Source organism: Pinus tabuliformis, chromosome 4_2, assembly GCF_031772625.1.
Source record: "Pinus tabuliformis cultivar Carrire ecotype Pingquan chromosome 4_2, CPIR1, whole genome shotgun sequence".
Taxonomy (NCBI): Eukaryota; Viridiplantae; Streptophyta; class Pinopsida; order Pinales; family Pinaceae; genus Pinus; species Pinus tabuliformis.
In genome coordinates, this window is record NC_142304.1 from 1,831,134 (window position 1) to 1,847,798 (window position 16,665).

The window sequence follows — 16,665 nt, forward strand, 5'->3', positions numbered from 1 at the left end:
ACTGATATCATTTTTTTATTTATAAATTAGTGTAAACTTATACTTATTTAATAATATTTTTGAGTAAGGTAGATCATATTTAAATTGTTCATTCAATCTACACCAATAAAGAAAGGAGGACATACCTTATTGCATTTCAGTATTTGTTCTCATGTGATTCTAACTGATGTAACTTCAAGACTCACTTTTAATTTTGTTGTTAGAAAATCTATCACATGGATAGGGAAGTCATCTCACTAATCTTATTGAGATTAGTGAGAGACTGTGGATAGATTCATATGGCCTTTCACGCTAGATTTAAATTGTTCATTAAATCTACAATAGTGAGGAAAGGAGGGTAGGCCTTACCTTATTCCAAGGTTTGTCCTTGCATGGTTCTAACTGATGTAGCTCCAACAATTAGTTACTTGCACACAAATGACAAAACATACATCCGTCAGACTCATTTCGCATTAAAAACATATATAGATGACAACCAAATTTAATTTACTCTACTCAAGAAAAGTATATCTATCAATGCATAATAAAAAATGTTGAAGATCGCACACATTGAAAGGAAATGCCATAGATATTTATAATAATGAAATAAAGTATAGAAATACAATGTTACCTTAAGACTATTGAAGTACCTTCAACTCCTAGCTCCCCAAGACCTTCCTTATCCTTCATTCAAATGTGGGTGGACCAATAATTAACTTTGAGCACAATAACAAAAGTCTCTCTTTGATTACAATTTGGCAGCATAAGGCTATGAAGTTTTGGCTCTAGATGTGTAATGTCCCCCATGAAGTTGCTCTTAAGAAGACTGATGGATGAGGAGTAGAGATAGGTTCTAAGCTTGGAACTTGGTGAAAATAGATCATGCATTAGTTCCATGGTTTAGTATGCATCATAACCAACCTATCCTTCATTGATATCTTTGTAACTCTCTAAATCTTGAAGCTTATAGGTATGGTCACTTGTTGCATAAGGGAAATAAGAAACCAATGACTTATTGCATGAGGACACCAAGTGATAGATTACTCCTTGTATGAGAGCAATAAGTGATTGGTCACTCTTATAGATAGCAAAAGGGCGACCATGCACAAACATGGGTTTTTGCTAGCACAAACTCATAATTTTGACAAGATGACAAGTAGGCCCCCTTTAAGTCATAGGGTGACAAATAAAGGTATAATAGATGCCCCCTAATTTATGAGGCTATAAGAGGAACCAATGGTCAAAATACATTAACAAAGTAGATATTAGTGGAGTGGCACAAGGAAGAAGCTAGTAGGTCAAGGAACCATTAAGTAACTGCAAATAGTTGTCAACAAGACACACACACGCGCATATATCATCCTTGAGGTATGCATGCCCATGCTTGGATGTATGAAGAAGCATGACCACAACAAAACACATTATAGATCCATGACACAATATGAAATACCATGGTCATGAAAAAGTAGATGGTGGATACATGTCATAAAAGATATTAAAGCCACAAGCAAATACAACGTGGATCTATGTCACAATATACATTAGGAAGACATCTAGCTCCAATAAGAGTGCCAATGTAGTCTTCATAATGCTCAAATAGTAGTGATATAGTGATTTGGATTGGATCATTATATTGTTTTTCATCCATCTCGATGCTTTCAGAGTGGAAAAAGTGGAAGAATAATCTCATAGGACCATTTTTACCTACAGGGCTTAATTTGGAAAATTAGGTTCTGAAACCTTCCATGAGCATTTCGAGGTTTCAAACAACATTTTTTGGGGTTAAAAATTTTCTGCTAAAGCATGGCACCATTTTTTCCTATTCTACACATAGAATCCTTTCCAACAGCACAAGAATCACCTCAATTGGAGTGCATATGCAAAAGTCATGTCACTTGAAAGTTGATCTTCATGTTTTCACCGCCATAATTTGAGAGAATGCCATGTTAGCCCCCATTATTCATGAAAAATGGGTTAGCCACATAATCATGATGAAGAATACTCTAGAAGAGTCCATATTGTAACTTCAATCAAGAGTTGAAGGAGTCAGACCTAACCACTAGTAGGCTATTGGGCTATGTTATAATTGGGTCACCAAGAGGAAAAGGAGTTCCATTCTTTTTTAGTGCATTTGTTCCATAAACGAGCAAAGTAGTTGAGATGGATAGGGAGAGAGCACACAAAGAGGGTTTTTGCACTATAGTATCCCATGGGCTACAAGCCTTACTTCTTTGTACTCATGGCCATTTTCTATTTAGAGAAATAGAACAAAGCGACCTCACCTTCCAATATGGTTTTCTCCCAAAAGGGTTTCCTAGGATATATCTTGTGTCAATTGTGGTTTGTGAGTTTTTATTTCATTGTTTTAATTATGATTTTCATGGATACACAATAAAACATTTTACAGATCCAAAAATATAAAGAGAAATAAACCCTCATAGTGTAGATTTTTTGGATTTTTAAGTATAATTTATCAGGTATGTTGTGGCAAACTATCCAATGGAATATCCACGATAGTTTACGAATCATATTGATATAAAAGCAGGTTTCTTTGGGTATATTGTGGAGATTTATAGGAGATCTAGATCAGCGAAGCCAAAATTCATAAAACTCCAATCATGGTCGACGCATCTGTGAATAACCCTTGTGATCCTATTAAGGAGACGTTTTCATGACTGGAGGCACAAGTTTCAGATATAAAATGTAACATGGATCTCCTCATGGTGGCCCTAACCAATATGCTTGGGCTATTCAAAGAAGTTGGGGGTTCTAATGTAATGGATCAATCAGAGGGGAGATCATGAGATCGAGAAGAAACAAAGGATGATCTGAAGAAAGGACTCAAAGAAGATCAACCCAATTCGAGTGTTGTGAACTATTCCAAGATCCTATTCAAAATGGAAGTAAAGTTTTATATCAAGTTATACCAAGGTGGGATTGACACTCTGAAGCTAAATCATTGATTGCATCAATTAGAATTTTATTTCAGTGTTTTTCATATAGAGGAAGAATAAAAGATTTCATTTGTGTGGTTGAAATTAGAGGGCCATGCCATGACCCAGTGGGAAAGCCAAACAGAAACCTTGAGGTTGGAGGGATATCCTCTAGTGACTAAGTGGGAAGACTTTAAAGCCCTCATAAAGTCACAATTTTACCCTATTGGTTACATAGAGGACTAATGGATCTGGTGGCACTACTTCATGTAGAAGCAGGGGCAAAGTGTATAGGAGTGCACCACAAAATGTAGAAAGATGGTCATAATGTTGGGTATCTCCTCAAAGAACCTAGAGTACTCCTCAAGTATCTATGGGGTCTACACATCCATCTGCGGAAGCAAGTGATGTTATTCAAGCCCATATCAATGGACACAGCTTGTATACATGAACAATACTTGGAGAACATAGGCTTGAAGGAAGGGAAATCGAGTTGATCGAAGCAGAAGGAGCACCAAGGCACTTATAAAGAGGGGAAAAAGAAGTGGAAAGGGGGAAAAGATAAAAATATGGCAACCACAACACACTAGTGCAAAGATCCTAGCAAACACTACAACCACTGTAAAATTGACAGTTATATAGAGGAGAAGTGTTGGAAGTTGCATCCGGAGCTTAATTTGAGCAACAAAGTTGAAAGCATCTTGAACGTGGATGAGAAGATCATTTGTACATTAGTGTCAAAGGAGGTGAATATAAGCAACCTTCAACAATAATAAGAGAATGAAAAGACTAGGTTCTTCCATATAAAGATACAAGTTAAAAATGCCAAGATTGGTGCTCTGTTTGACTCAAGATTATAGGTGAATCTCATTGTAGCAGAGTTGGTCAACAAATTGGGATTGGAATTTCATGATCATCCAAGCCTATATCCATTGGTATGGGGAACAAGGATGCAAAGATAAAGGTAACAAAACAATGCAAAATTAGTTTTTTAATTAGTGTTGATTCAATTGATGAAATATAACTAGATGTAGTTCCTCTTTATGTATGTGGAGTGGTGTTTGGAAGTCCCTACATGTGCATGTGAGATGCAATCTTCATGCAAAGAGCCAACCACTACCATCTCGTCAAGGATGGAAAATCATTCACCATCAACACACAAAAAGGAAAGTTGAAAATTTTGTTGGTAAGTGCCAACCAAGCCAAGAAACTGATCAATTCTAGCAAGAAGTATGTTTTACTATATTTAAGAGAAAATAACTATGTAGAATAGTTAGTGGGATCAAAGGCGTCCCTGGAGGGGTATGCTAAGAGATAGAAACAACAATTGGAAGAGTTGCTACAGAATATCGGGATATGTTCTGGGAGCCTAAAGGGCTATCATCCAAGAGGTAAGTAGAGCGTGAGATCCATCTATTGCCAAACTCCCCATTTCCAAACATTGGGATGTATAGGAAATCAGTTTTAGAAGCAAGTGAGGTGAAGAAACAACTACAACAAATATTGGAAGAAGGTGTCATTCAATCATGTACATCACCATGTGGGTCATCCACCATCATTGTGCCAAAGAAGGATGTGACTTTGAGAATGTGTATATATTACAGGGAATTGAACAATATTACACTCAAGAACAAGTACCCCTACCCATAATAGATGATCTGTTAGATTAGTTGGAGCAAGAGAAGTACTTCACCAAGCTGGAGTTAAATGTTGGATATCACCAGGTTTGATTCAAAGAACAATATACCTAGAAGACCACCTTCAAAACTAAACAATGTTTGCATGAGTGGTTGTTCATGCCATTCGGTCTATGCAATGTACCAGTTACATTTATGAGGTTAATGAATGATATATTGTGCACGTTTATAGATTCATTTGATATTGTCTATTTGGATGATATATTGGTATACAATGCTACATGAGAGGAGCACACCTCACTCTTGACATAGGTGTTGGAGACATTAGAGAAGCACTAGTTGCTAGAAAATTTCAAGATGTGTGAGTTTCCACAACAATATTTGGTGTATCTAGGGTATGTGATAGGTGGAGGAGAGTTGAAGATTGATCCTACCAAGATGGAGGCCATCATGAAGTGGTCATTTCCTACTATTTTTTCTGAGATCAGGAGTTGTGTTGGGGTAGCACAGTATCTAAGGAAATTCATATCCTAATTTTCAGCAATAGCAACACCACTTCATGCCATAAAAATAAATGGCAAGAGTTTCTAGTGGGGAAGGCGTCAGCAGGGGTCATTTGAGGAGCTAAAGAAGATCATTCAAGCACTACTTCTGGCATTATCAAACTTGCAATAACCCTTCAAAGTGGGGACAAATGTGAGTGGGTATGTTATGGGAGTGGTCTTGATGTAGGGAGGAAGGCTTGTATAGTACCATTATGAAGTATTTAATGGGTAAGTTCTTAACTACCCTATCTACGACAAGGGGCTCTATGCCCTAGTGCAAGTTGTGAAGAAGTGAAAACAATATCTGATCGGAAAGGAGGCAATAATCCACATAGATCAAAAACCACTATAGTACCTATAGGCTCAAAGTAAGCTACAACAAACCAGGAAATATAAGTGGATGGGGTTTCTACAATAGTTTCATTTAGTGATAAATTACAAGAAGGGCAACAAAAACAAGTTGGTTGACATGCTTTCAAGGCCACCCGCATCAAAGATCACAACTTTGGGAACTTTGATGCACATGGAGCCGCTCACCCATGATGCATACAAAGAGGCATATTCAAAGCATGAGAACTTCAAGGATGTGTTTTAGTAGTTGCAAATCCAGAGCCATGTGCACGATGGTGATAAAATAGTTAACTACCATCTCCAAGATGGGTTACTTTATAGGTTGGATAAGTTATGTGTTCCTAAAGGTGAGTGCTTGCAACTTATTAGAGAGGATCACACCTCCAAGGTTGTAGGGCACTTTGGTGTAAGGAAGATAATGGCCAACTTGTGAAGATATGTGTATTGACCCAAGATGCAAGAATAGCTAGTTTCATAAGAGGATGCATGCTTTTTTGTACCAGCAAGCCTAGTAACATGAAATAGGGTCTATATCATCCTTACCTATAGCCACTCATCCTTGGGAAAGTATTTCCATGGACTTTATGGGAGGTTTACCAACAACTAGGAAGGCACATGACTACCTGTTTGAGGTAGTTTACAAGATGTGTGTTCAGATGCCCTGTAAAAAGACCATCAGTGGGAAAGAAGTAGCAAACTTGTTTTTTGTATAGGCCTAGGTGAAATTTTGGGATACCAAGGAGCATCATTTTAGATATGAACACTAGATTTCTTAGTGCATTTTGGACTACATTTTGGGAGAAGATGGACATAAAGTTAAAGAGGTCTACAACAATCCATCCTTAGACACATGGGCAGATAAAGTAGTCAATAGGAATTTGTTGCAACTTTTTTGGGGTTAAATCATAAGCATCCAAGAACTTGGGATGAAAATATGATATATATACATCACTCTCATAACATAGAAGTCCACACTTCTACTGGTAAGTCCCCATTTGAAAGTTGTTTTGGATATTTTCCACCTTCACCTTTGGATATTGCATATGGGAAACAAGGAAGAGTGAGGGAGGATCTTATAGGGGATGTCTTGAGGGCTAAAAATTTTGTGGAGAAGATCAAGCATATGCATATATAGGTACAGGAGGCACTACAAAAGTCATAGGAAAGTACAACGTTGGGCATGATCAACACGGAACAAAAATTTGTTCAGGGTGGGAGATAGAGTATGGTTACAGTTGAACAAGGATAGGCTACATGGTCTTGGTAAGAAGATCAAGTTATGTGGCAAGGTCCCTTTGAGATACCAGAAAAGGTGGGAGATAATTACTGTAGTCTCAGTCTACCCCCATATATGTGCATTTACTCAGTTGTGAATGTGAATAATTTGAAACTCTATGAGCCTTCCATGCTAGATTAGGAAGAGGAAAAAATCCTACATTCTATGAATGATTTTGCACAAGATTCTCATGTTGATAAATCTAGGGCATGGAAATTAGGATATTGCTCTTCTAATGATAATTGCTTGTGATGATTTTTACTTCTTCAGATTAGTATCTTTTCTTTACTTAGATTATTAAAATGTTCTTCTTTATCAAACAACTAGCAATGCATAAACAATAAAGAGACAAGAGACATAGAATGTAGGCAATCAACAAGGGCCAAAACCTCTCCAACTTGAGAGGAAAACCGAAACGAATTCTTCTTCTTATAGAGACTTCAATTGACGAATACCAAGACCAAGACCCTTGACCAAGATTCCTCCAAGACCAAATCACCTTTATCCTTAAGTTAGCGAATCTTCTTTCTAGACTTCAATTTCAACCTCAACAACCCTCTTACTGCAATTTCGTCCTTCCTTACTGCAATTCAGCTCACCTGCAATTTTTGCAACTTTTCGGCCTTCCCTTCAGAAACCCTAGGTCACATGAGAGAGGAGATCATGGAGAGATTTATCCTTCTATGCCTTCCTTGCTTTCTTAGTGAACTCGGCCTTCAAAGTAGACCTTCTTGACACCAACCTTTGATACTTTTGGTGTGACTGTAATTCATCCTTTTTGCAGCAGATCGAAACCCTAAATATCTTCGCACATGTGGAGAGAAGTAACCCAAAGAATGATCCCAAAAACTTCGATCTCTTTGTCTTCTTTCGTCCTTCTTTATCTCGCACCTTTTTCTTCTTCCTTGAGCTCAAATGATGAGTGTGAAGTGTGTCCATGAGAGAGGTCAAGTGCCTCTTTATATAGGCTTCTTGACCATGACTTGAGGCTGACTTGCAATTGCTTCTAGGTCGACTTGATGGTTGATTGCTTTGATGAAGGCTGACTTGTTGGAGGTGCTTTGACTCAGTCTTGGAGGATCTTCTAGACTCAAATACATATGTAACATGCCCAAATGGGTCTTCAATCCTTGACATTGACTCACTAGACTTTATGACTTGATGACCAAACCTAATAACTCACAATGGGAGCTTCAACTAAAATAAAATTCCTTGAGCATGAAACCCATGACTCAAGCATTAAAAAAATAATTTTATTTTCTTCTTTACATCAATTACATAAAATCATGATTACACGTGTCATTATGAAGACCGAACCTAGTTACACTTTTCAACAACTCAAACAAAGTTGACAAAAGATACAATTTTGTAAAAGAGGTACAAAACTAGAAGATAGGGTCAGAATGACCTTCGTAAAATTGGTTTGAAAGGATAACTTCCAGTCAAGGCTAAATGGTAAACCTAAGAGAAGGTGGAAGAAAAATTTCCTCACCTCAATCAGTAGAAGCTTTTGGGGACAAAAAGCCTCCCAAAATTGAGAGTTGTGATATGTATTGGATCATTATATTGTTTTTCATCCATATCAATGCTTTCAGAGTGGAAAAAGTGGAAGCATTATCTCACAATACCATTTTTACTAACGAGACCTAGTTTGGAAAATTGGGGTCTCAAACCTTCTAGAAGCATTTTGAGGGATCAAATGGCGTTTTTTGGGGGTAAAAATTTTCCACTTTAACATGCTCCTTTTTCACTATTCTACACACATACACCTTTCCAATGACTCAATATTCTCCTCAATCAAAGTTTTTATGCAAAAGTTATGCCACTCAAAAGTTGACCTTCATGTTTTGGCCACCATAATTCAAGAGGATTCCACATCAGCCCCCATTATTTATGAAAAAGGGGCCAGCCATTTGATCACAATGAAGAAGACTCTAGAAGAGTCTATATTATAACTCTAGTTAATAGTTGAAGGATTCAAACATAACCATCAGCAGGCTATCGGGTTGTGTTATAATTAGGCCACTAGGAGGAAAGGGTTTCCATTCTCTTTTAGTGCATTTGTTCCATAAACGAGAAGAATAGCCGATAAGGATAGGGAGATAGGAAATAGAGAGTATTTGTGCATTGTAGTAGCCCACGATCCATATGCATTACTTCTTTGTATACATGGCCATTTTCTATTCAAATAAAGAGAACAGAGCGACCTCTCCTTCTAGGTGAGTTTTCTCCTAAAATGGTTTCCCATGATATATCTCATGTCAATCATGGCTTGTGAGTTTTTATTTTGTTTCTCTATTTTCCACATAATTATAATTTTCATGCATACATAATAAAAAATTATTTACATATCTAGAAATATAAAGAAAAATAAACCCTCATAGTGTAGATTTTTGGATTTTAAGTATAATTTATCAAATTTGTTGTGATGAACTATCCAATGGAATATCCATGACAATTTACATATCATATATCCCATTGCAACTTGGGAGGGTTAGCATAAATGAGTGATGCTCCCTAGGCCTATGGTATTTAATCTAACCCCATCAATGATATGATTTTACAACATGTGAATGGGTAAGCTAATGTCAAGTATGGTAGAAACCAGTTGATTACCAATAACTGGTAAAAATCGTTAACAAATGTGAAGGGATCCACTAATAATGAAATGGACTCCAATGTACCTAATACAATATAGCGAGTGTGAATATATTAGCTAATATTGCACATTCATAGAATTGAACAATCATGATTCAATTAGTTAAACCCATTGTTGACCATGAAAAATCCTACCATTGAGTATTGTAAGTTATAAGGTACTAGTTCTAGACCCCTTTCCTAGATAATACACTGGTATCGATAATAGGCAATCCATCAAAGGAGGGCCTTTATATATTTCCCATCAATCCACATAAAATAAACACTGAAATATGTTGTAAAGAGATATAATCAACAAGTACAACTAACACATGGATGATGAACACAAAAGGTCAACAAGATTGTAGAATGGTTGACTTAGGCTTCACTTCCCTTGAACAATATAGCACGATATACAGGTGACTTGGCAACACTACCTGAATAGAACTGATGATATAGTGCAATAATGCATGAAGAATTGAAGCTCTCTCCATAGTGAATGGAAAGGTAACTAGCCAAAGGAGTTTATGACTACAACTCCTAGGAAAGATATAACCCAATTGTAAGATAAAGATGCAAATAGTTGCCATGTTTAATGGTGATGATGACTAACAGTTGCCACTTTACTAAATATAGATCAAAGATATTTACATTCTATTCATTTTTATTTTTTTGTATCTTCTTCATGTTTTTATGTGTGTAAAAAAAACATAGAAGCGTGCTCAATATTGTCTTTTTCATGGTTTCATGAGCATGAAAAAGAGGTAAAAGTAAGCTCAATAACATATTTTTCATGTTTTTACAAGCACAAAAAGGAGGTAAAGGTGAGCTCGTTGGAGAAAATGAGTAGTTCAAGGGCATGCATATATGTTCCAAACACATGGAACCAACTTATCAAATGTAGTAAAGGTTCAAGGAAAGTAACATCCACTTGTAGCAATGGTTTCCTCCAAGGATAAAGGGTTGTGAAATAGAGGCAATATAATGCAAATGGAAAGAGGTCAAGAGTGACTGCAATGGTGGTAAGTGGGATAAAAGAAAATTATGGTGTAGTAGTATGCACCAAGATATAATATATATGAATATAGAGCCATTAAGCAACATAAACGATGACTGAAACCTATTCAAGGAATGGATAGAAGAAAAGATTAAGAGAGAAGAACGAGACTCAAATTTTAGTTATGTGAGGCTAAATATGGGTTCCTGTGCCTTTCAAGTAGTTAAGTTTGGTCTTGTTGCTTTCGTTTCTCCGCATACTTATCCCTTCCAAGAGTTTATGAGTTGGTTTACTTCATCTCTTTACCCCAAACAAAATTTTATGATGAATTCTTCAGGGGTGAACATTTTACAAGTCTCTGCTCAATTAATTCGTCAAGCCCTAATTTTTCCAAAGTCAGATAGCTATACCACTTTCATAGAAGATTCTCTTTCAACCACTTATCAATTTCTTCCTGAGGAGGATAAGAATAAGTTATTTGAACTCATTTTTCCTACCAACTTTTCTCTTTCTTCAACTACTATTGAGTTTCCCATCACCCTATTTTCTAAAACTGCTAAAGCAATCTTTCGGTTATTATGGGGATATTAGGGAAGGATAATACAAAGATCATCAATTGCCAGGATTTGGGGATTTTCCATTTAGTGATACAACAAAACATTGTATTAGACATTCCATCTTACTGGGAGCACTCCACCAACCTTCAATTCTAGAATTTCAGCATCATTGGATGCTTCAAATTTCCATCTATGCTTGTCTATTTTTTCCTATACACCCATTATGATCAATTTATTAATTTGGGGTTGAATATTTTTTATCCTAATAAATAAAAGAAACCTATAATTAATTGGACTGATATTGTTATAAGGAGAGAGAATAATGAAGGATTTTCCTACTATATATATTATTTTATGTCAATTGTATATAAGATCATAAATGGTCATCCTGCTCCCAGAATCCTTCCACAAGCTAAGTCCTTGTTGCGGTTGAGTAAATATTTTAGAGTTGGTGATTGGTACATCTTGGAGGATTGTTTAGAAATAAGGTTATATGGTGCATAAATTCCACCCTACAAGCTACCTGTATTTGCACCAATGAGAATTTTTGCTTTGGAATTTATCAGATAGAGCCTAAATGTGGATCAGATTCATTTCGTCCCAACTTAGAATGGTTTCCTATTTAAACTACCTAAAACAGTGGGTCATTTTATTGTGAATAATAGACAGTTGTAGAAGAAATTGAAAAGATGATGCAAGAATTGGGTTTTGGACAAGAAGAAAATGTAATTATGATCCTTATCAAGTAATTTCCAAAATAAGAATGTAAATAAATTGCACTCCATATACCCATGAAGGAAAACCAGTGTTGGAAAATATTGGTGTGGAGGATTCACAATAGAAGATAGATTTAGAAACTCTGCTTCCTAAGGAAAAGGTCTTGAAGATGAATTCCTCTAAATTTATGGACGTTGATAGTGAAGGATCACAATCTAGAAAGAAATCTAAGGTTCAAGGAGGAGAAATTGAAGCTTCACAATTGATTGAAAATCCCTCAAGAGAAGTAGGATTCCAAGTATAATTGGGAGATACAAGATGTTCACCTTCATCCCCAATTCCTACTAAAGAGGAAGATTCTTCCCTCAATGCTTTGCAGAAATATTTCCAGCAAATTGAGGAGAGAAATGTAAAAGTAAGGGGAAATGTTACAACACAGTTAGAGGCTCAATCAATCCCAAATTACCAGACCAAACTCCTATCAGCCATGGACCTGGAAAGGAATCAACTCAGAGTATCTCTTACTCATCCAATTTCTTAGACTTTTTCATCAGGCATAGATTTCAAGACAATAAATTTGTTTGTGGATACTAAATACATTCCTCTACCCGACAAGATCAATCTACATAGGCAAACAAGTGAATTTATTTATAATGATCTTGGCAAGTCTTCTTTGGTAGCTAGTAAAGCAGAGGCACTCTTGGAAAAAGTGATATACCAACTTAAACAAGAAAGGGAAAATTCCAGAGCCCTACATACCCAAAATGAAGGATTCAAGAAGTCAATCATCAAATTGGTAGTAAATCCTAAGGACAGAGCAAGGATTCAAGCCTTGCTGCAAAGTGCAAAGTCATAATTTTAAACATTGAGGAAGAAATTAAATATGCCTGTAGCTAAACATGTCCAGGCACCTGAACTAGATTAGGTGGAGAAAGAAAAGGAAATTTTGACAAAAGAACTGCCAGGAAGAAGTCAAGAGTCGGCAGTCCTCAAGTAACAGGATGTAGAATTGCAACCGAAAATAGATAAGCATGTATGTATTATGGTAGTGTCAGATGCTTCAGAAGACCCTGTAGAGAAACTAACCAGGTTTATGACCGAGTTAAAAATATCAGAAGATGGACTAAATCAATTGCAAAGGATCCTAGAGGATGCAAAAGGACAATTGAGTATAAAAGAGAGACAACTATATTTAGTAAAGGAAAATTTGAATAAGGAAACCCTCAAGCATCAAACAAAAAATGATGAAATTAAGGAATTGAAGGCCAAGCTCAAAGGTAACATGTCCTTAATTCAAGGAAGGCATATTATTTGGGACAACATAATTTATCAAGTTTGAGCTATTTGGGACCATATGAATGTTATTGCACAATAAAAAGACGTAATAAAGGCCACCGAAGCAATCATTACTGCAAATAAAAATAAAGCACAAGAGAGAAACCAAATGGATAAGAAATTTATTGACTATTTAAATGATAAATCTTCACAGGAGCTAAGAGATATATACATTATAGATAGAGCAGTTGTGGTGATAGAAATCAACAAAAAGGTGTAGAGGAATATGTACAGGAAAAATATAGAGAATATATTGATGAAATTCAAGGAATCAGTGGCACATTTTAATTCCCACTTTGATCAAAGAGTTAGAGTAGGCCTACCCAATTGTTGGGACCAACAAGGAAATATTCTAGCATGGGAGCAGTATCAGACACTTCTGGTGGAAGACAAAAGCAAGATTGATTCATCACATGAAAATACTGCAACCTTGAAAAGTTAAAAAATAGTGAACTATCTTCAAAGTATTTTCAATTTTTGTGGCAAGTCAATAATTTGTTTACAGATAAGCCTAATTATGCTAAGCTCACTAATTTGAAAATGGATTACAATAGAATGGTCTAGTCTCCTGTCCCAAACTTAAAAATTTGGAAAAAATGTCAAAACCTGATAGTTCCATTGAATGTTCGAGTTATAGAACCTAGGGCTACATAAAAGGAAGGGGATACATCAAAGGAAGGAGCTACATCAAAGGAGAAACAATCCTGAAAGTCTAAATGACTTTCATTTTTCAGAAATTGAAAAATTTTCAGTTTTTAATTTTGTAATAGTTCCTTAATTCTTTTAAAGAACTTGATTAGTCATGAATAGTTAAGTAGTTAAAACAATTGAAAGTTACCCATAATTGTCTTTGTTGTAATTTTTATTTAAAAGAAGATAGAGGAACCATTGTAGGGGTTCCAAATTTTGGCCTGGAGAGTGGATATTTTGTTGTGTAATGTGCTAAAAATTTTCTTGGAGAATTAATAAAAGTTTTAAAGTGATTCCTCATATGTGTTGGCTATAGTATGTGTTTCCTACCTCTATAAGTTAATCAATGTATTTATTCTTCCATTTAAATATGTGTTATGAAGCATTTGGTTTCTTTTTATAAGCATACTTACCAATGTTGAGATAATAGTAGAGGGTACATGTAAAATTTACTTAAAGAAGCCTTAATAAAGTGCTTCAAATTTTCATCAATTCATTTTCCTTTAGATTTGGTGTATCAGATTCTTTACTACCCTGTACATTGAATATTCATTCTCGATATTTCTCCCAGTACATTACAACTCCAAAAAAATATTGTAGTCATAGATACAAAGGCTATTTGGAGAGTTGGCTTATTTTTTCCAAAAATTAAATTCATATTACACCAAAACGGTTATCTCTGGGCACCATTATTTAAGAAAAATTTAAAATAAATACCTTTATTTATATTGAATATATGTCATGGGCACTAGCCTCCTTTAAGCAGGTTGTCCCTAGGGTTACAACAGGATGAGATAGATGCAAGGGATTATCCCTCCCTAATTGTAGGCACTCAAAATGGCTACCGGTAGTTGGTTGATAAAACTTTTTATACAGATACAATTATTCTCATTGTTAGATTTGAGTTGTGTACCAATGAAAGAAAAGGAGTATCACACAACAAAAACAATATTGTTCTAGCTTCACCTTCCAAAATATGTGAGCCACAAGAAGAGCATGATTATTTTTATTGGATGATATTTTGCATGGGCACATGCTCCTTGGTCACCTTGTGTTATGAAACCAACTCAAGAAAAGATAGAAAAGATAGATCAACGCCTTATAATTTAGCCTCTTCGAGGGGGCAACCTCCTTTACATTACATAAATGAACAATTCTTGGATGATTCAAATGACAAAACCTCCTTTCTATATATAGGAGTCTAAGGAGTCACAATATAATCCAGCCGACCTAACAACAATAATATAAAGCCACAAAAATAACAATAGAGGGATTCTATGGGGCACAGTAATAACAATATGGGGGCAATAGGGGCACAACAATATTAATAAGGGGTATAACTACAATAGTAATGGAGTAATCACTAGTATTATAGGGACCCAACATGCCCCTCTCCTTCAAAAAAGTGTTGTCCTCAATGCTTGAGTAGTTCTGGATACTTCTGCATAAAATTCTCATCCTCCCATGTGGAATCTTCAGCAGATAAGTTCTTCCACTTGATAAGATACTCTGAAATTGAACGATTTCGTAGCTGTCGAGTTCTTGTTTCTGTGACTGCTTCCGGTTCCAATATAATTTTTCCTTCCTCGTCAAGTTCTGGCAATATTGTTTGAACTGGGAGTTTGTCGCCTATAACCTTCTTTAAACATGAAACATGGAAAACTGGGTGCAATCGAGAATCTGCAAGAAGCTCCAATTTGTATGCCATAGTACCAATATTTTGCAACACCTTGTACGGACCATAATACTTTGGTGATAATTTATTATCCTTCTTAGCTTGCTTGAGGGACATTTTCTTATATGGTTGTAGCCGTAGGAACACCCAATCACCTACATCAAAACTTCTTTCATTGCGATGTTGATCTGCCTGTTATTTCATTCTATTTTGTGCCAACACGAGGTTATCCTTTAAGAGTTGGAGGACTTGTTGTTGATGTTCGATGTGATGTTCCACTGCCTGAACCTTAGAATTTTCTCTTAAATATGATGTGATGGATGGTGGTTGATACCCATAAAGTTCCATAAATGGGGTCATTTTTGTTGCTGTATGGAAGGAAGTGTTATACCACCATTCAGCCAGTGGCAACCATTTGACCCATTGTGTCTATTTATCATATACAAAGCAACGAAGATATCCTTCCAAACATTTGTTTACTATCTCAGTTTGCCCATCAGATTGAGGATGATAAGATGAGTTATGAGCTAACTGAGTACCAAGACAAGAAAATAATTCTGTCCAAAAATTTCCAGTGAAAATGGGATCTCTGTCGCTTACAATAATCTTTGGGTTTCCATGTAGCTTTTGAATTGTTTCCATACATGCAGTAGAAAATGTATCGGCTTTAAATGGATGTGATAATGCACAAAAGTGTGCATACTTGGTAAGTCTGTCAACTACCACCATGATGACACTCTTTCCCTCAGACTTGGGTAAACCTATGATAAAATCCATTGAAACCTCCTCCCAACGTTGGCTTGGAATGGATAAAGGTTGTAATAGACCTGATGTCTTAATTGTTTCAACTTTATTTTGTTGGCAAACCAAACATTCTGCCACAAACTTTTGAATATCTGATTTAAGGCCATCCCAAAAAAATTCCTTCTTAACCCCGTGGTAAGTTTTTAAAAATCCTGAGTGCCCTCCTAAGGAAGAAGTGTGCAATTCCATAAGAATCTTTTGTTTTAGCTGGGAATTCTTACAGAGGTATAAGCGATCTTTGTACCATAACGAATCATTTTTCCAGCTAAATGTATCAGACATACTAGAATCTTGTTGTAACTTTCGAATAAGTGCCCACACTTCTTCATCATTCTTCCATTCCTCCCTTGCTTCGTTTATCCAATCTGGTTGGATAATAGAAATGACGCACAACAATGCTTCCACATCCTCATCCTTTCTTGAGAGTGCATCTACCACCATATTTTTCTTCCCTTTTTTGTAGATGATTTCAAAGTCATAACCCAACATCTTTGTGACCCACTTTTGTTGCTCTTCAGAGGATAATCTTTGT